The 21,119-nt window shown below is 39.8% G+C and overlaps 1 protein-coding gene across 4 annotated transcripts in view; it reads left to right on the top strand.

Annotated features, from left to right (window-relative positions):
• Positions 1-21,119, top strand: part of LOC105683423 (ras-related protein Rab-37) — a 49,320-nt gene that overhangs the window by 12,962 nt on the left and 15,239 nt on the right. The window contains exon 1 of one of the 4 annotated variants that reach the window (XM_048652691.1): positions 8,863-10,121. The exons of 2 other annotated variants lie outside the window; for them this stretch is intronic. The gene's annotated coding sequence lies outside the window, so the exon portion shown is untranslated. Of the gene's footprint in view, positions 1-8,862; positions 10,122-18,768; positions 20,136-21,119 lie in introns of those variants that run through there. One more of the 4 variants, XM_020850888.2, reaches the window with a different exon arrangement.

Raw genomic sequence — 21,119 nt, 5'->3', positions numbered from 1 at the left:
GATGGAAAGATTCTCACAATTATACACCGAATAATTTTACCATTTATTAGTTGGTCATAAATTGCTGTTATAACTTATATTGGTACTTATTTTTTTTTTTTCTCTATATTCTCGTGTACGTCGAAGAATTGTGAAAAATTTCCATGCAAAATTTTTCCCACGTCACGTATAGCGGAGTATAGATACAGAAAATACGATCGTCGTTCGTTGTCGTTGAATATTCATGTGGCTCGCACAAGTCACATCAAGGAATGACATGAGTAGATGTACAGGTATATAAATATATACACATATATAGACGTATGAAATATGCTTCAAAACCGAGCGATGAGAGTTAGATAGCGTATATAACTATATACATATATGTATATACCTACGTACGAAGATTGAATTTACTTCTTCATCTTTTCCATCAATAAAGTAACATTTCAGATGGTTGGTTATGTAGGTACATTTACGCGGTTATATTTTGTACATAGGACGTGGGTACATAGGACGTAGGTACAGGCGCGTACATGGCTTGTACGATATACGGAGGAGCGATATAAAATTATCTTACCACCGCGGGTCGGTAATGGAGAGAAAAATTCATTCGTATTTTACGTGGTACTGGTACGTACAATTCCTCCGCTCTTCGATAATAATTAACAAAATGATGCGACAAAAGAAAAAGTCGGAGAAAATAAAAGAGACGAAACGAAATGAAACACTATTCAATTATACCTGTACCGTACACCGCGGGTATACATAGGTATATTCGAAAAGGGGAAAAATATGACGGAATATAAAGAAAGAAAAAAGGGGGAGAAGAATAAAATGAAATGAAATAAAATAAAATAAGATGACCAAGGGCGCCGCCGTCGGGCTTGTTCCATTGTCGTTTCATTTGCATTGTAGGTACTACGTACGTTTGTACGTACGTAAGTACATGCTCGGATATACGCCCGCTAGTTATACCTGTATACCTACGTTCACTCTCATCTCTTGTTACGTGTTGTTACCTTACGGAGGATACCTACATATGTTATTCCACACGTGTATATGGACGCGTTGAATCTGCATAGCCATGCGTAACGTAGGTACGCGTGTACCAAAGCAGAAAAGAAGCAGAATCGTCATGGGCAAGGGCATACGTGATCTACTTCGTATCCGTCATCGATTCCTATACGTCATATTTTCGCGCCCGCGAGCGATCTATCTGCACAGGGTTCAGATTCGATAAATTACCCGTCCTTTTCTCGCAGTGTTCAATTTTAATTAATCGACGTAGTATTGTATACATACGTACACCTATGTACAGAGTTAGCACGTATAAAAAAAAATTGTAAAAATAAAGCGGCGGTTCGAGAAGCCGGGGAATGTAATCTGTGCGTAAGTCAACAGATGTGTTTCAATATTTGTGTACACGGGGGGGGGGGGGGGGTAAAGGTGAGGGCAGCGAGGGTGAAATCGGAGGGATGAAAGGGGAATGGATCGCGCGTTAGTATATACATAGAGATGGAATATGCGCGATGCGGAAAAGAAAAACTCTTCCGCCCTCTTGACGGGGAAAAAAAATGAAAAGAATCTAGCACCAAACGAGAGAGAGGGAGAGCAAGAGAGAATAGTGAAGAAATTGAAACGAAGAGAGGAAAAAATGAGTTGAAAAATAAATATTAACTCTCGTCGCGCAAGTTACTTTATATTTCCAAGTAAGCATAAAGGAATTAAAACTAAAAGTCTTTTTACGAGGGTATTGATCATCGTCGATCGGTTCCATCATAGATATAATGTGCTGTATCTCGAGACAATCAATCTGAACTCTTGAAAAGGCACTGGCTGGTACCCATCGCATCGCGAAATGGTTGCGATCCACAATAAAAAGGCGAGGGATTTGTTCGCTAACGATTACAACGACTGATAAAACGAGTCGAGCACGAAAATGCATTTAATCATCTCCTCTGTACGTGTAACGGTATAAATATGAAAAACTTTTGTTTCAAACTCGCGAAACTTTCGAGCTGTAATAACGATAAGAGTTTTGAAAACCATCGTGGCGCTGCACCCCCGCAAGCTCTTCCCATCTCACCAACGTTACACGTACGTGTAGGTGAAGGTAATGATATCGTATCGTTTAAATTGTTCGGTACGCCGAACTTACTCGCGTTTTTTATAAGAAAATTTTGAAAGAAATCACGACGCAAATTTTGGAAATACTGCAGAGTAAGTGGGACGCGCGTGGAATACCACATGTATATAAAAGCATCGAATCTACTGCTGCAAAAGACGAGGTGATTACGGTCCGGTGGTTTTAATGATATAATTGGGTTATCCGTGTTATCTCGTTTCACCCATAGTAATCTAAATCTCTTTGCAGCAAATGTTGCCTCCGAGACCAACAATTATGTAATTATCTTATCTTCTTTACATCGGTGTGGCCACACTCATTATTGTGCATATACATACTAGGTTGTAACGCACGTATACGCGCGGTACGCGGTGTAAAGAAACACCGCCATTTTAATGCGTCGCGTATTACAGGCCGGCTACCTTTTTTTCGAAAAAATTTCGGTTCATTTGGGGGGTAGGACGTCCCAACCGTTTTCAAAGGTGAGAGAAGATTTTACATTTCTTACAAATCTCCTACGTTACGAAAAATCACTGATAAATATTTATATCGGCCCAGAGTGCATGAGGAATCATAACATATGCAAGTTTGCATGGGAACTATAATAATATTTAACGGTTGTTAGTGAACCTAACAGGTATACATACATATAACCTATACGCGCGTGTACAAATTCACTGGCGTTAATTCGCGAATGGATTACATGTCGTGAACGGGATTACAAAGTTCTTGCATGTAAATAACTACACATGTACGTATACGTATACATACATATATGTGTAACGTTACGTGAAAATTGTTATGTACCTAACTTCGATGAAACAAAAAAGTTATAACAAACGTTTCACGTGCGTATAATTTCGTTCGCGGCGTCGTGATCTTGCGGTCAAGTTATATACGGTCATCCGTTTTTCACCTCCCGATGTAATATTTATCCCGAAAAATAATTGCCGTTTCCGTAAATCCCCGATGAGGATGGCGAAGAGCGGTTCGCCTTCAAGATCAACATCACCGATCGATTCCACCCTCCGAGTATCAAATTCCTCGGTTTATTTTAGAGAATTATTTGTACTCGGTAAAGCTCGCCCAAGGTTCACCCCAGGTCGAGCTCGTAATTTAAAATCCTGCAATTTCTTCCTCCAACAATAACATTTACCCCGTGTACTCGTACCCTCGGATGTCGAACAAAAGCATCCACGCGAACGAACGTTTTAATCCGATGTTTCGTAAGGCGGCACAGCGAGAAGAACTGCAAAATTTGTTTCCTGGATTGATAATAAAACGCGTTGTAAGTATACATGTATGTATAAAACTAACAATGAGTCGAAGAACGCGAGTACGGTAAGAGTGTTTCCGAACTATCGAAGGAGTGTAAAAAGGCGACCTTACGCGCGGTATTATAGGTGTATATGTATATACCACCTATATGCAAAACCAAAGCCAGACGTAAAGCGAACGTCGACGAGGACGGCGTCGACGAAAGGCCAGGATATGAAACAGAACGGTTATAACGCTTCGCTGACTTTTACGACGTGACAGGCATCGTGTCGCTGTCTCGCTTTTACCTCGCGATAGTACACGCAGAAGCTGCGGCACAATGGGAGAAGAGGAGAAAGAAATATTAAAGTAAGAAGAAGAAGAAGTGAAAAAAAAAAAACAAAAAAAAAAAACTATTCAAATGGAAAATAAATGCTAAAAAGAACAAACGAAATACATAATAATAAACGAAAGGAGGGGTAAAAAAGATAGAAAATGAAAAAACGGAAGTCGAAAAGAAAGATACACATATATAGATATATATACATCTGTATATACATATAATCGTTCAAAGATGCCCCTTGACTTCCGGCGAAAAATAATCCACGCGCGCATCCGTTCTGGATATTAAACTCACATATTGTACGGACGTACGTACGTATACATATGTATTACGTTATAACAACGATATCTATATGCCTGGGAATTTTCGGTTAAACTTCTGGTTATCAGAAGAAAAAAAAAAAATAGAAAAAAACAATTATCGACGCGAAAGGGAGTAATCAAAATTAATACCGACGTTCGTGAAAGTCGATCTTTACGAAGACGTAATTACTAGGTGGTTCAACCGCGTCGAAGTTTTCATCGCCGCCATATGCGACACCTGGGTGGTAACACGGTGCCATTTAGAAGGCGATTCTCTTCTACGTATGCATGTGTCGTTTTAAAATCCAACGACTGTAGTAACACGCGGAGCGGCAGGAGGCGAATAGGTACGTTGTGCGCGTATACGTATACATGTAACATAGGTGGGTTGAAAAGTCCTAGAGAGAAGAAACAGCGGGACGAATACAAGTGAGGATAGAAACACCGCGCGCCAGGTGAATATGGAGAAACAACAGTTGTTGTCGCTGGTCGCTCAATCAACTGACACATAAATAAAGAACAGCAGCTGACGCGCCCCGTATATGACGCTACCTGCATCTATGTACATACATATACACGAGGAAATCTCTCACACATACATCGGACAGGGACATACCTGTGTGCTCATGTCGCACAAATGTAATGAACTCCGAGAAGAACAAAAGACGCGAAGATACCACCCGGATGACGTGAGCGAAATTTGCGCGATTCTTTTTTTTGACGACTCCTCGAAAGAACGGTGCAAAGAAACGTCGCGGGTGTTCGGTAGGAAAAATTTCGACGAGTTTTTGATAACCTATAGCGTGATTTTCAAAAGCGGGGAGTCGCGATGGTCGTCGATCGGAGTTCGCGAGTTTATACGTACGCTACGGGTAGAATTTTTGCTGAAACGATTCTGCAGCAGCCTAACCATACGGCAGGGGGGGGGGGGGCAGCGGGCAAGAAGGCGATCGTTTTGCTCGTGTAAAATCGCGACTGGCGTTATTCTGGTCACGATCACGGGGAGACCCTCCGGTACACATAGGTATACATATACCGTAGCCGTACACGTATTCCAATACCGAACACACCACGTCGCCACGTCCTGCCCCACGACGTACAGTCGGGGACAGTCCTATAACGATCCCGTACAGTCCAGGATTTCAAATAACATTATGTACGACGTTTCACGATCTGATCGCCGCAAAACTCTACCGCCCACTTTGCGGAAGTAAAAAAAAAAAATCTCAAACATCGTCTGAACGCCTGAAATGAAAAAAAAACATCCCACGAGATTTATCATGTCCTACGAAAAGTTTTTGACACGTATTTTTCAGAGACGCATTTTTCGATCCGATTGTATTCGTGTGAAATTGATTTTTCAAGCGCTCTTCAAAACTCGGTTGGGCATATTCTACGGTTTTTCAAATAATTGCCAGAGGCACGAAAAACGTACAAAATGAATAATAATCAGATACCGTGCACCGCTCACGATTCCACAAACCAATTCCTAAACGGGGACCCCACGTACACCGTCGTCGGTATGGCCGCCTTCCATTTCTGTACATACGTGTACGATTCCCTGCAGCTTTCCTCGCCCGGAGCTAATAAATATCTGCAATAGATGCATACCGCGGAACCTTCTCGCCTATAGGGTATAATGTGCGCTACACACCCAACTGACTACTCCGCGTTCCTGTTGCAGCATCGGAGCTCTCTTGATTTTGATGAATATTTCTTGAAAAGATAAACAATTATTTTTTGTCTTTGTTAAAGTTAACATTAACAGGTAGATGTAATTGTTTCCATACAGTAACATGAACTAATTAACCGTTAGCTTAAGGTATTAAATAGCTGTTAGAACAGATTCAGTCTTTTTCTTTTTTTTTTGTTTCCTTTACCATTTCAAAATGTTCACTTCGTACAGGTGAATATAAAAATGTTACGGATACAGGTATACGTACACACGTATCTATAATAATATCTAAACGCCCCCGCAAAAAAAGCAACCGAAAAAATTAGAGGGAAAAAACCCGCTCACCTGCCGTTCTTTCGAAGCTGTTTGGATACCAAAAAAAGATCAGATGTACAAGCGACCCTGCATGCCCCTATTAAGTTCGATTTCGTGTTCGTAACACCTGCGTTTAACGAGAGAATTAATAATATGCGCGTTTTAAAACGTCCGTTTTCATAATATCGAAATAATTTTCAGAATAAAATACTGCACAGTAATACGCGATGGGCATTCATTTCTCTATCGTATTTCATCTCACATCGGGGAAAAAAAAAGCACAGAGAGAAATTGGAATTTAGATAACGTTCAAAAAGTTTTTGTGCACAAGTTTTGACGTTTTCTCCCCGGCGAGATGAGGAGAAAGGAGAAGAACAGAGAGAGGCTGGAGTTATCGGAGCGCACAATATTCACCATTTATAGCGCATGTGGGTACTGGATTGTTCCTGTGGGCACCCTTATATTTTCCCTATCGCGTGTACATCGAGCTGTTGGGGGTTGCGGGGGCGAATGGTTAAGTAGCGAGGGATTCGAAACTGCAACTCGTAAACCGCGTGCACACGATTCCCCTTCCAAAAATAAATGCCCCACACACCGCACATTATACACGTATAGGCATCTTGCGCGAAAGCAGATTCTGGTTTCTCGCGATCGATGCGATTTCCCCGTTACCCTTTTCTCTTTCTTCGTCTCTCCGGTCGCGGATACGAGACGAAATAATGAACGGAAACCGACCAACGGATCGATAATAATTATTCGCTCAATGGGACTTTTCCCTTCGAAAAACTTCGATCGAAATCCTAAATTTTTGTTTCCCGGTAGATCGGATAACAACTCGTCCAATAATAGCTTGTTTGCGTTCAGGTTGCGTGTGTGGCCGTCGCTCATAGAGTTACGTATAGGTTATTACGGAGGGGAAGGGGGGGGGGGGGGCTGAGCTAATAAACTGTACAACCCCTTGGAGCCGGTTGCCTGGCTGAAATCCTCGATGCCCGATGCTCTCCGCGTGTGTACTCTGTACTCCATTTCCGCACGGGGTAATTTGGAAGCGGCCGATTATTTAGTGGGATGTGTATAGTTATATACGCGTTCGTCGTTAGATTTTCGGTCATGTTCCAGTTTCGCTAATTCCAACCGATAAAATAGCGATGTTATACGTATACGTACGTACACTACCGTAGTAAACCTGATCCCGAAACGCAAGAGCGTACACACGGGCATGTACAATTGCAGTGACCATCAACTTTAAAGCTCCCGGAAATCGTGGGCTATTAGCTGTGTACGCCTACGTTACCTTTACGAGTGGGAGATAGGGGGAAAATTTGATCTGTCGCGATGTATGTGTGTGTGTGTGTAGGTCGAAATACGCAACGGTTACGTCGTACGGCCAGAGTATTTTTACCGTGTGTTTTTCAAAAAGTTAAACTAATCAATCGCGATTTTTTTCATTTCATCGATAAATCCCCGATTCATTCTTCCGTTTATGTAAATTAGTTGGTAATATAAATTGCACAAGTTGAATTGATAAATTTCTTGTTTTTTATGTTATCACATTTTTTTTTTTTCAATATGATTGCGAATTTTGTCCATGCGCGATACATGAAAAATAAATAAACTGAATGAATAAATAAATTGAGATGAAAGATTCACGGTTTTTATTTTTCTTGTAACACGAGACAAACAGAAATTCTACGATAACCGACCTTCCGAATAGTTGAATTGAAAATCTCATCTCAAGCTCTCTTGACTTATTTGTCTTGAGTTACCAGAATGATACTACCCACAGTTTGTCATGAAATTGAGTATGCGAAATACTTTAGAATTCCTTTCTCTAATCAAATACCTATGCAAACGTACAAAGTAAGTGAGGAATTTTCCGGGGTAAATTCTCTCGCAAAATTTGATTTCTCTAATTTCTTCTTCTTATACAGTTATACGGTGTACCTACTTATATTTGATAAAAAAGAAAGACTTCGATAAGATTCTCTCGTAACAATCCACTCTGATAAAGTCCAAGTGGTTTTATACACCTTTTCGAGTGTCGGTATGGATTGTGAAAAAGATCGCGCACAAAGACACGTGCTAAAAAAAAATCTCACGAATTTTATAACAATTATACCCGTGCCGTCGTCCCTTGCATCCCTGTAAAAAAGGACGCTCGAGTGTCTGAATACCTCCCTCAACGTCGAACCCTTTTCAGGGCTATTGTCTCTGAATTAAACGTCGGATGGAAAAAGGAAAAATAAATTAAAACAAGATAAATAGATAAGTAAATGAACGAAGATGGCGAAATAAAGATGTCGGCCAAGTGGACCGATATTCTACGGTCGGTTAAACGGATCGCGTGATAAATTTTGGACGAAGATCCGTCAGAAAATCATACTCTTATTTTCCGGTCTTTCGACGACTTCAATTTTTCAAAGCTCCATTCGATATACGATATCAAGAAATTCCCGAGTCTCTACAAAACAAAACAAATGCTTTCTTTTCCGAACAAAAATTCACCCGTAGCCGCCCTCGGATTTCCTATTTTTGAAAATCAAAAGACTTCGGACAACCCTCCAAGACTCGCTCTTCCCTGCGCAACCGTGCTATGTATGCCTCGCGAACGGTTATCACAAAGGATGTACACGAGTGTCATGTATACATACGTGCATGTATACATAACCGTATTATATAATCTTCGTGATGTATTACATCAATACGTACATAACGTAGGTATATGTACGCGAGGAGGATCACCCGCGAACCTGTTGCGGGCGCAAGCGCGGGACTTGGCACGCGTTCCCCGCCGCGATCACCATGGCAACTTCCCTTTTTGCTCCCTTTTACTCCAGCAGTCGCAGATTCTCAGCGCAACGTTATAGCTTGACAGTCCAGCAGTTCTTCGAACCGCGTGCTTCAAACCTGTCCCTATCTACATCCGTTCCGATCTCTCTGCGGCGATTCGGTTCGCAGGAACGCGCGCGTCCTTTATTTCTTCAAATTATCGTCATTACATGTACATAATTGATACACCACCCCTTACCCGCATACCGTTCGAACTGTCCATGTAGTGATCGTTCGGCGAAAAAAGTATTCTAATAAAAACTCTGCTTCGATTATCATTTTTTTTTTTCTTCCGATTCTCCTCATTTTTTCTTTCACTTATCCTTTTCATTCTCATCGGCATAATCGGTGGAATGAAGTTCCTTGTATAATATCCTGTATATTTTATCTCTCGTCCTTTTTCACTAAAATTTATTAAAAGTGCATTTTGGCGATCGTGTGAAAATATTCCAAAAATGAGACCGACATTTATTCACATTAACTAAAATAATGAAATCACCTTTTTCTCACTCCCAAATATCGTGACGAAATTTTGAAAAACTTTCCCTTTATCACCGCCACTTATTTTGCTTAATCGTTTTATTTCGCATTCTTAGTTTTCCTCGCGACCGATACGAATCGTTGTCATCGAAAAATTGAATAGTGAATCAAAGTGGCGGATAAAGACCGTGATAAATGAGCACGTAATCTTTAGGACATCAGATTCGAGAAAAGTTTTCTTTGCGCGGTCTAAACTTCGCGTTATTGGAATAGAAGCGAAAGAAAAAAGATTAATTGAAAAAAAAAAGGAACTTTGCACTTTACAAAATTACAAAGTTCTTTCAAATCAACGCTCGCGTTACTTCACGGGACAATCAGGAGCGACCCTTAATTTTCAACGGTGTAATATCGTTGCCATTGAAGAGAAAAGAATAGAGCTATAAATTAAATAAAACGAGAAGTTAGATATCATCTCTGAAATTTGGAACTTTTTTTTACCTTCTCAGTATCCGAGTATAACGGGACCATCCGATTTCAAGAAGATCGAACGATAATATAATAAATCATCGTAACTTCTGTAGCCGTATGTAATAATTTTGCGAACTCCAATCGATTATACAACGGAGATTTAATATCTGATTTAACTAATTCACGAATCCTCATTCTGACGTGAGCCCGTTGTTTTTTTTTTTTTTTGTCTTTTCCTTCCAATGAACGATTAATTAGTTTCAAATAAATTAATCAATTCACCGCCATTTAATTACACGAATAGGTATAATAAATATCTATAATTCGCGTCGCTATATATGATAAGTATGTATACATAAGTCTGATTTCTACATAATATATACATATATATATATACATATGCATATAATAAATGTTAGACACTATAAATCTGTGTTGTCCTGTTCAATGTCGTTGTCTTTACCCAAAAATATGATCAGATATAGTAGAAAATAAATGTCTGGAATGTTATGTACATACGTACCATTTACAACAACCCGATCCCTCTGCAAAATGTTCAAAAAATAGGCTCCATTAGTCGTTAGAAAATGAGAAAATTAATCACACGCATGTTCCGAAGCTTTTTTCGTTAGAAACTAGAGAAAAAAAACCATGTGCTATAAAATATTTGATTTTTAGCGGTAAGATTTTGTTCAACTTTGTTTTTTTTCCTCATTTTTCAAGACCACCCGCTCGTTATTTCTCGCAGATTTCACGTTTCAAAGTGATTGTAATACAAGTATATAGAAATTCCTCGCGTTTCGCGTCGTGCATGTCATATTCCCGATGTATAACGTATACCTGAACACACATGTATTTGCATATAATCATTCCGTGCTGCTTGTAGTACTAGAAGAGGAAAGTAAAGTAAAGAAAAGAAGATAAAGGAAGAAATCACTCAGAGATTGGCTTATAACGACCGTAAAATTGAAGGTGTCAATTTATTCGAACGTTTTTCTAACGTATATAAATATATAATGTGTAATATATAGCCGCGGAGTACGACGAAGTAGGATCGTATAACATTTCGCACCGTCGCCCAACTCGAATATATTACTTACGCACGCTACATACATAGCCAGGTATGAGTGTGAATCGTATGTACATACCGACGTATAATGTACATAATATTTTTATGGTGATTCCTTCTCGCGCGCTCTCGTCGATCATAAATTACACAGCGCATCGCAGGACGAACCTCGGAATAAGACGCGCGTCGCGTATGATCATTATATGCGTGCAGCATAAGCGTATAGTATAATGTACATACATATATCGTTATACGGGTACGTAATACATAAATACATCTAATTTATAGATACGTATGTAGATAGATGTAAAGTAAACTATATGCCTGGATACATGAATATTCATCTATGTGTACGTACCCATGTAATCAAGATTCACAATAAATATATATATACATACGTATGTACACGGGCCAAAGTATGTACGGTACATACACGTATGGTACATCGGTGATACCTGCCCAGAACACATTAGGGGATTGATCAACGACGCAGAAATTAGCGCGCGCGTCGCGATCGCTAATCATTTCATCTAACAAATTGAACCGTGCGGTACGTTACGATATACATGTGGCATATCCCAGTTGAGGTAGTCGGTGCTATGCTCGTGAAATCGCGAGCTTTCTTCGCGTACCTCGGTATTTATTGCCGTTCGGGTGTTGGAGGTGATTGAATTTTTTCTACAAGGTATCGTATACGAATTACAGGGGCGGAGAGTTTTCTAGTTAGGGATCGATTTGCATCATCGAATGTACATACATAGTATCGAGGAAGACGTACGAGTGAATGTTAATTAGGACTGTGAGGTTGAAACGCGTTTCGCGTCAGCGTTAGACACACTCCCGGACGTTTTAATTTGCAGCGTAGGTATAACTCGTACTCCACGCATAGGCGAGGGGGTTCGTAGAAAAGCGAAGCTCATAGGACGACTCCTGTATACGCACGCCATGATTTTAATTACAAAGACGCGACGTAGCGGTAGACGGCACGACGCCTAATTGTAAATTATTCAAATACAGAATTATACGTGTACAAAACGTACTTCATTAAGCTTTCAGTGCGTATCTAACGTACCTGCAGTTGATGTACGTTTATCCCCGTTTTATTCGTAATATATTTATTACCCCTACAGAGTTTGATTACTTTGATAATTGATAAGTGGAAGGAAAATTTATTTGGCATAACGCGATGTCATAAACGAGTTTTCGTAAATTATAACGTACAAATTTCTGGCACGCTATAAAATTTGATGATGACGATTGAAAAAAAAATGATTCACGGGCTCCTCGTCGTTGAGATTTCTAAATTTTTTTTTTTCAACCCTTCAAACTTTCGGGTCGATGGGGTTCGAACGTAAATCAGAAGAATTTCTTTTCTTCGTCTTCGTTTTCTTTTTTCGTACCTAAATTCCGGTGTCGCCAAAATGAGGCGCGAGAGTTTAACTAACCGTGCGGGAGTGAAATAAAAGAAATTTTAACCGTGATAAAAAAGGAGGTTTGTGCAAAGCAGTCTTTGATACTTTTATTCCAAAAAAATAAGCGAAGAACGTACAGATAATATCTGTGAGACCCGCAACATCTGGACAGCTGGAAATCGATTACAAACAATTTTCTGTAATATCAAAGTTATATTACACGCGTATATACAGTGAAATTGCGCACCCCATTTGCACATGCGCGATCGTCGGCATTTGTTTCGCAGAATGTCCAACAACACTCCGCTTTCAGATTTAGCTGTCAAATACAAGAACCTAACCTGAACTTTTCGATGAGTGTATTTCTGTCGACATTTAATTAATCTCTCATTCAATTGATCAATTTTATTTGATGCTATGCCACCCTACTTATCTGTGTCTGGTTTTGTGTCGCATTATTCACCTGACACAACATACCTCAGTCATATTTAAACACGGCGATCTCAGCTGTATTGGTGATCGACAATTTGACAGCTACAGCTGAAATCTGAGGCTGTTGGTACAACACGCTAGCAGATGATAAATTCGTCTGTCGTTTTGATTCACGCTTGCGCACAAAATCTGGGTGCGCAATTTCACGTTGTCCGCTCTGTATGTATACGGACATCAATGTAGACAGTTGAGGAAATTGGTTGAAAAATTTACCGGAAATTTAAAACTGCAGTTCAAATTAGTACGCCAGTCTGTACACACATTTTGTGCGCGGTATACGGTCTACACCTTCACGTTTCATTACATCGTTGTTATCGCTGTCGTTATTATTATTTTCTAATTAAGAAAATCAGCTCGCGTCATATAGGTCGGACACCAGTTGGATTGATTGCGTCCGATTTTTGGCTCGAGAAAATTAGCGTTGAACACATCGTTATTCGTAACGCGTAACAAAATTACGGATGAACTCGAAACTAATTTGCAGGTGGCAAATTTTCAAACAGGTATAGCGCGTAATTACGTTATAGGTAGTTTCGTTGTAACGATGATCACAATAGTAATGGAAATTAAACGGATTTAATTGGCGTGGGTATTTTCCGTACATTAATTGTCGCGTTCACGCGCGGAATCGCTGAATTTGCAAACCAAATTCGTATCTGAAATACAAAGGCGGAGGTTTCCTCCGTTTGAAAGCTCCGTATAATTTATACGGCAGTATATGTATATATGCATAGGTATACCTACGTACACAGAGATTCCGTGGATGTATTTAATAAAGGGGAAATTCAAAAGATGTGATTCGCTCTCGTTCTATAAGGGCACTAGCAACTCTGCAATTTAATAACTCGAAACCCACAGGTTCAAAAATTTTCAATTATAAACTATCAACGGTTTTATAAATATCGACCTCGTTTCATTTCGATTCCCTTTTCTTTGCTCATTTTTCTTCCAATGTCACCGTGTCATTTTCCGATTAAACATATTTGACGCAATTTTATATCAGATATGAGATTCTAAGCACACACTATTTCGCTCTTTGCGTAATAGACTGCTTTTCAAGATAAACGATTTTTTGTTTTCAAGTAGGTACGCCATCAAACATTAGCCGAGAGTTCAAACGAGCATCTAGCTGCTTTATTAACCGTAGAAAAAGTCCGGCTAATTAATGACTCAGGTACCATAGTTGCTTGGCGTTGGTTTTTTTTTTTTTGTTTGTTTTTCTTTGCTTTTTTTACTTTCTTCATTATTAATATAATTTTCCATACATCTCAGAAGAGTATATCTCCTCATCGAGTTAAGCTTTTATTTATGTAATGGAACTTCGCCTCGAACTGGAAATTTGTTTATTCGTCGCTAATTAACATGTCTGCCGCAACTTCGCCTTGCAGTGTGTACGTATACACACATATACATATATATACAATGTACATAAATATTTAGATTTATTATTATGATTATAATAATCTCGCAGACGGGGCAAAAAGTACCTACATCAACGTTTAGACACCGAACGTATATATATTTATAGGTTATTCTCGAGGTTAGCAGAGGTTGGATAAATTTTCATGATCAAAGGGAATCGCTAGATGATTACAAGTTTCTTCGTCGCGTGTAGGGATAGGTATAAATGTTAAATTGAGAAAAGTGACACGAAATTCAGATGCTCGGAACACGGAAAAGAGGAGAAAAAAAAAAAAAACACCAATTTAACATCCCTACGATGCTTTAGAGACTTACGCGGATCAAGAGAGAAAGATGAATTTTTGAGAGACGAGAAAAGATTAGACAGAAGAATTTTAGGCGGATGTATCTTGTACCCCTCATATAAGATCAAAGCGCTGACACATAGGTTTGTACATACCTATGTATTATAAGTACGATGTAGGGCGGAGAGATTTGACGAAAATCTTTTTGAAAATTATTGCGATGTGAGAAAGTTCCATTGTACATATTGTACACATATACCACTGCAATTCCGACCTCTGTACAGTAAAATTGAAAGACGTGATGATATTGGAAGAAAGTTTCATGTGAAGAAAGTTTCCGAACAACCTTGTCCGGTGTTTTCGCCGCATACGCTATAACGTACGGAGGGGGGAAGAAAAAATTATCCACCCCGTCTCAATGCCGCAAAGTTATTCGATACTGATGAAAATATATTACGCACACATGTAATTTGTATAAATTTTTGAAAATTTTTGCAAAATTGCGGTACTCTTAACATCGCTACTCTTCGTTTTTATTTATTCATATTTTTATTCTCAATAAATACGAAAACGAGAAAGGAAAATAAAATGGAATAAAAGTGGTTGTTCCGTCCTCATTGCCTGCGGTGTTGAATCTGCTCTCGCACGTATACATTTATACGTGTCACTTGTGTTGTAAATACAAAATAATTATCTCCCTTCGGTAACAACGGTTCATTATATATACATATATATATACCAAACCAAATTGTCAGAAACAGAGACAACAAAGGCGAGCTCGGTATAACGAAAAATGAAAAAAAAGTAACGCTTTTTATTTCTTCGTTTGCACGAAACTCGGGCTAAATAATGTTCTCGTGAAAACTGTCCGTTATATATTTATAAACGTGCACACCGTGTATATAAAATTTGTTAGTGTCAGTGAATCATCGGAAGAAACGGAAAGATAGTCGGTATAAATAGTTTACGCTATAGTTACATAAAAATGAGATATTTCTTTGTTCGTTCGCCCCTCACTCCGTGCAGTTTATACTTTTTTTTTCTTCCAAATCTCATCTTTCTACTTATAAAACGAGCCCATTGTTAGGTACGAAAAAAACTTTTCGGAGATAAAACATGTATCCGGTTCGATAAATCAAGGTGAAAAGGACGGGGAGGGAACGATGGCAATGCGTCTCGCACTGGTGGTATTTTTTATTCCCTTTAAAAGTTTTTTTTTTCCTTCTCTTTCGCAAACACCTGACTGTGAGATTTACTCGTCTTATTTCGGATCTGCGGAAAATCTCTACTCTCGCAACGTAAAAAATTCGTTATTAAAAAATCTTCGAGTGATAGTCCGACGGTGGAACCATCGACTCTCCTCCGATTCCTTGGGAACGAGTTATACACACGCGTATAACGTTATACGTACGATCGCGACATGTGCTCTCTACGTAGATGCATTTTTTTTATTTATATCGCGCATGGACTTACCGCCGGGACATCGTCGTCTGGGATTTCCTCGTCCTGGTCCTTCTCCTCCTTTTTAATTTCGTCCTCCATTTTTTCCCTATTCCAAGAGATATACCGATCCCGTGGGTGCGGGTTATTCCCGATTGCAATTATCTCCACCGACTGATTGTAAACCGGAGTGCATTCGCTGCCGCTTCTTTCGAATTCACTTCACTTCACTTCCACTGCGAAATGAGATCGTAATTTAAAACTTGAAAAATTCGCGAAGGAGAGGGGGGAGATGAATCGTTATATTTATCCAAATAACGATTTACCGTGTAAACTAACTGCGAACGTTGAACTTCTCTTTATTTTTTTTTTTTTCCAATCACATCTTCTCATTTGTAACACGATACTTTGAAAATCTGTTTGGATATTACGATTACATGTATATTTACACCGAGGTGAACGCGAAAACAAATTTGGATTTACGCATATTTGTACGGTAAAAATTCGTGGGTGTATTCCGATCTTATCGCGCGTATCGCAGATTTCGCGATTGAATAAATATATATAAAGTTTACGTAATATCTGTATCTCCGAAGCGATAATTATACGCTCTTCGCACGTGAAGTGCAGCGGACATCACGGACGGAGCATCGCGTGAATAAATAATAGACCACAATTACGAGTCTGGACGACGAATCTAATCGCGTTTTCGAGGTCGTCGTGCAGCGGTAACGAGACGCGAGTGCATGGAAAATCGACGGGTGTCTTTACAAAAGCGAGCGGTAAACACCGCGCTTCCCACGTATACCTCTGCAACAAAATAGGCAAGCGTCGCGAATCAAGCGCTGCACTTCAGGTACATGTATATATATATAGAAAACGAACAATCGAGTTATTCGAAACACCCGTAGAACCGCATCGGATTACACAACTCATCGACGTCACGTTAAACCCTTCGCTTTCGCCGGTATAAACGGCACGACGCAACTGAAGCTTGAATCGCAAATTCATTGTCATCTGGTACAGTCTCGGTACGCGCAACAACAAATAGAGTCACATTGGACGCCGGCGACCGTAAACATCGTTCGAGTAGTCGAGTCGAAACGATTCGAATTCCCCTATTATTATACAAACGCGAAATCCGCGCGTCTTTCGTACACCGCCGTAAAATCTTTCAACGCGGACGTCCGAAAAATGTGTTTTTTTTTGTCAGAGGGTAAAAAACCGGGGGAAAAAAAATACTCGTTATCGAACTAATTTCGTTCGGATGTTTTCAGAAGATCGTGGAATCCCTCCTGTAAATTCTCTCTCTCGCCTTTCATGTACACGAAGACGTCTCGCGTCCCTTGATCTCTATTTTCATCTTTTTTTCTCTTCTTCTCTTCCTTCGAGCCTGCTCCGCAGCACTTTTCCCGTTGTAGACAATGGGCCGTGTAGACGAGGCGCGCGACCAACTGTGCCGAGGGACTCGAAGGTTGGCGGTAGGTAGGTAGGTCGGTGGTTGTTGCTGCCAACTTGTAATCTCGCAAATAGCGCTCATCTTCCGAGTACGTACATATACGTTAGATGATTACTACGGTGAACTTTCGTTTGAACTTGCGGTTCCGAGGTTGCGGTTACACGTGGCGTCGGACGACCGCGAAGACGCCGTTCGTACGGTAAACCGGAAGTTAAGGAAAAGCGAGGGGATCGTTTGTATAAGGGTGAATTGTCATGCTTTATCGCGAAATATCTCGACGACAACTTTCCATTTTTTGGGAGGAAAGTCGTTCGCGTTGGTACCCCGAAAATGACGAGCCCAGTTCTTTGTAAATCCCAACGTTTTCACGTCCCGGGAATCTGCACTTCCGATCGTTTTTAGTTTGACGTACCGGGTGCGTGCGGCGAAATTTACGGCGGACGATAACTCCGCCGCGCGATCCGATGAATTTTTATGTTTTCGCTCACGAGCATCGACGCGATATTTTATCAAGGCTCCGAACCGATCGGATTTTTCACCGGTTCCATTCTGTTACTTGCGAAAAGAAAATTTCAAAAAGAATAAGATAAAATTTTTCAGAACAACGAACACAAAAATTGCAAAAACTAACGTAGACCAAGAAAACGACCTCGTTATTACGACTGAATTTTTATATCTTTCGAACAAATTGAAAAAAAAATAAAGAACTTCCAGTTGTGACTACATTTGCTACGTAATTATTTCATAATACTGTACTCGAGCGACGCGTATAAGTATACACGGTTATGCGGTAACACGATATTTTTTCGCGTGTGAATTTTGTATTCATATTACGTTTCCTTCATTTTTCTTCAATTTTCTATTTATTTTTCTTCCGCAATTATCTACGTACCGCAGTTAGCGCGGTATACGGCATAGGTTGTAATCAAACATCGATTGTATACCCCCTACCTCCGTACGTATATATACGTATAATGCACGTTCACGATATGTATACCTACATATATAAAATTGTCGATAATTTACGCTGTGCCCGCGACAAAATCAATTTTGTATACGAGGTCAAGTTCGAAAATGGATACAGCGTACACGTGATACGTACGTACGTACGTACATCAACGTCTCGAACTCCGAAACAATGGTCAATATAAAAGTTGATAAAAATTAATTTTACTTGCTCTTGTGCAGTGTATGTGTGCGCAATGGTACGTTGTAAATGTATACGTAGTATAATATAGTTAGCGCACCGATCGACTCGTGAGTTTAATTGTTCGCGCGAAATATATGCATTGAGTGGAGGTATATATGTACGTATACTGGATACGTGTAGACATATATAGGTATGTAAATGTTGTAGCGTACGGTGTGGCCGCTTCTAAACAAATGTCATATATTAGTCGGTTGTATAAATGAACGGAAAAGCGTCTGAAAGCGACGACCATATTATTCGCCTCGGCGTTTTCTTCCTTTTCGCGGATGTTAGTCGGTCGCTTTTTTTCACGACGATTAAATTCTGACGTAATTTCCCTTCGAACGGGTTACGGAAGTCGCGGTGCAGAAACTCAAGCGTATAAGTTTACTTTACGTATATAATATAACGTGCGGCGGTTCGATATGGTTTTCCCCATCGTATTTATAGAGTTCTTTTTTCCTCACTTTTCTACATCTTTCGATTGTTGATATAAAAAAACCGTACACCATTCGCCAGACTCCACTCCCGGTTGTTACGTAGCTTCTCTACCGGCTGCGTTGATGTGTGCATAAAATAATTGAATTTATTAATTAAAATCCAATTTATTTCATCCTTTCTCGCGGATAATTCAATTCGGTGATGTGGATACGTTACGTCGGAGTAAAACCGGAACGACGATGTCGATTGTGATAATTCGTAATAAAATTTTCAAACTGTGCGGATGAGTTTCGAAGGGGTTGAAAACTCGAGAATAGAAAAAAAAAAAACGACAACGTTTTTAAAACCAAACAAACTTCGGTACACATTGTGAGTTTTCACTTTTCTCAAAAGAGAGAGATGTGAACGAAAAAAACGTAGTTTTCCATTACAATAGAAATCTGGCAACGGATATCAGCTTTAATTCTACACCGTACGGTATTTCTCACGCGGCATTCTCATCGCGGAAATATTTTTTCATCCACACTATAAAGTATATATATATAGAGAGAAAATGTGAAAGAATATGTAAAAATAATGTGCTATAAATAGACGGTGAAAGAAGGGGTGTCTTGTATTGCGTTGTTATCAATAAAAATATGGCGCGCGCGTGTCAAACAAATAACGATACGCGTAAATAAGCAGGTATAATCTATACACGTAGGTCGTATGTAACGATCGTCTTGAAAAAAAAAAATAAAAAAAAGTAAAAAAAGTAAAAATAAAAAAACCAACAAAAAAAAGTACATCGACCGATGAACCAACAAATAAATAAACGAACAAACGAGATGAAAGATCGTTCGCGTCCCAAAAAATATACCCTGTTTTGACATTCGTTCGCATCGTAATTGAGAAAAAAACCAACCCCCGGTTGAAAGGTGTGAACGCTCGGAGGGAAAAAAAAAAACTGCAATCGTTGTTACGAAAATTTGGAACGTGCGTCATCGATGTGATTGTGTGTGTGTAATTTGTTGGAGTAACTTTGCATCCCGGCGCGACGCGTCGATTTAGAATGTTTCGTGCAGATTAGATGATCTCCCGCGCGCATAATGCGGCAATCTGTGCGAAGTGACACGTGACCGTGCCGACGCGTGTGTACGTACGGGTGTATCGTACGTATGTGACCCTGTGCAAGCTATACACGTGCAGTATGCGTTAAAATTCCAACTCTCAACGGATTTTATCCCTCCGCAACAATTCATCCCCCGCGGCGGCTAGTCTCGCTATATACATATATATATATACGTTTGTTGCCGCTCGTCGTTTTTCATCCCTTATAATATGATGTATCGCAGATATAGCCCTTTATACACATTCCCCCGATCGCAACGCACGATCGTTCCCGTTAATGGATCGCAAATGAAATCCGATTGATGTTGCAGATATAGATACAGGTGGATAGGTACGGATGATCGAGCGGTGACAGTCTTCCGCTTTTATATGGTTAAAATATTTTTTTTCAAAATTGCTCGTCGATCGGAGATATCCCGTGTGTTTATAACATTCGTCGAAACAAAGCGGGCGATGAATTGCGTGAATATTACATTAATCGTAATTGCTATATATATATATACTTGAATTTGAATTTGGAATATCCGCGAAGCTCGCGAGGACTCTCCAGACGTGTCCTTTGATTTTTTTTCCCTCCCCCCCCGCTCCCCCGGTTTTCTCTTTCTCGCGCGCGTAAAACGTGTACGAATTCGTGTATGCAGATGTGTTTTTTCTACATCAACGGAAGGCGCGAAAGCTGAAAGGGGGGAACTAGAAGTTTGCGAATTGGAACGGTTAATCCCTCGGCTTTGCAAACGCGATTAGTGCCACCTCGCTGTGCGCTGTCGACGAAACTCCATTAAAAATTAATTACACGCGCTTTGACTATATACGTACGTACGTAGCTATATATATGTACATATATATGTGTTCATGTTCATGTGCGTGAATGAGCACGTTTATACACACCATGTTATATGAATATATGTAAGTACATACGTATGTATAACGTACGCTGCACTAGTATATATATAGATTTTGTAAACTAGTATTTACAGTAATACATATGTGCATACTGATACATATTATGCACACTTGTTTATGTT

Source organism: Athalia rosae, chromosome 3 (assembly GCF_917208135.1).
Source record: "Athalia rosae chromosome 3, iyAthRosa1.1, whole genome shotgun sequence".
Classification (NCBI taxonomy): domain Eukaryota; kingdom Metazoa; phylum Arthropoda; class Insecta; order Hymenoptera; family Athaliidae; genus Athalia; species Athalia rosae.
This window is presented reverse-complemented; position numbering and strand designations above follow the sequence as displayed.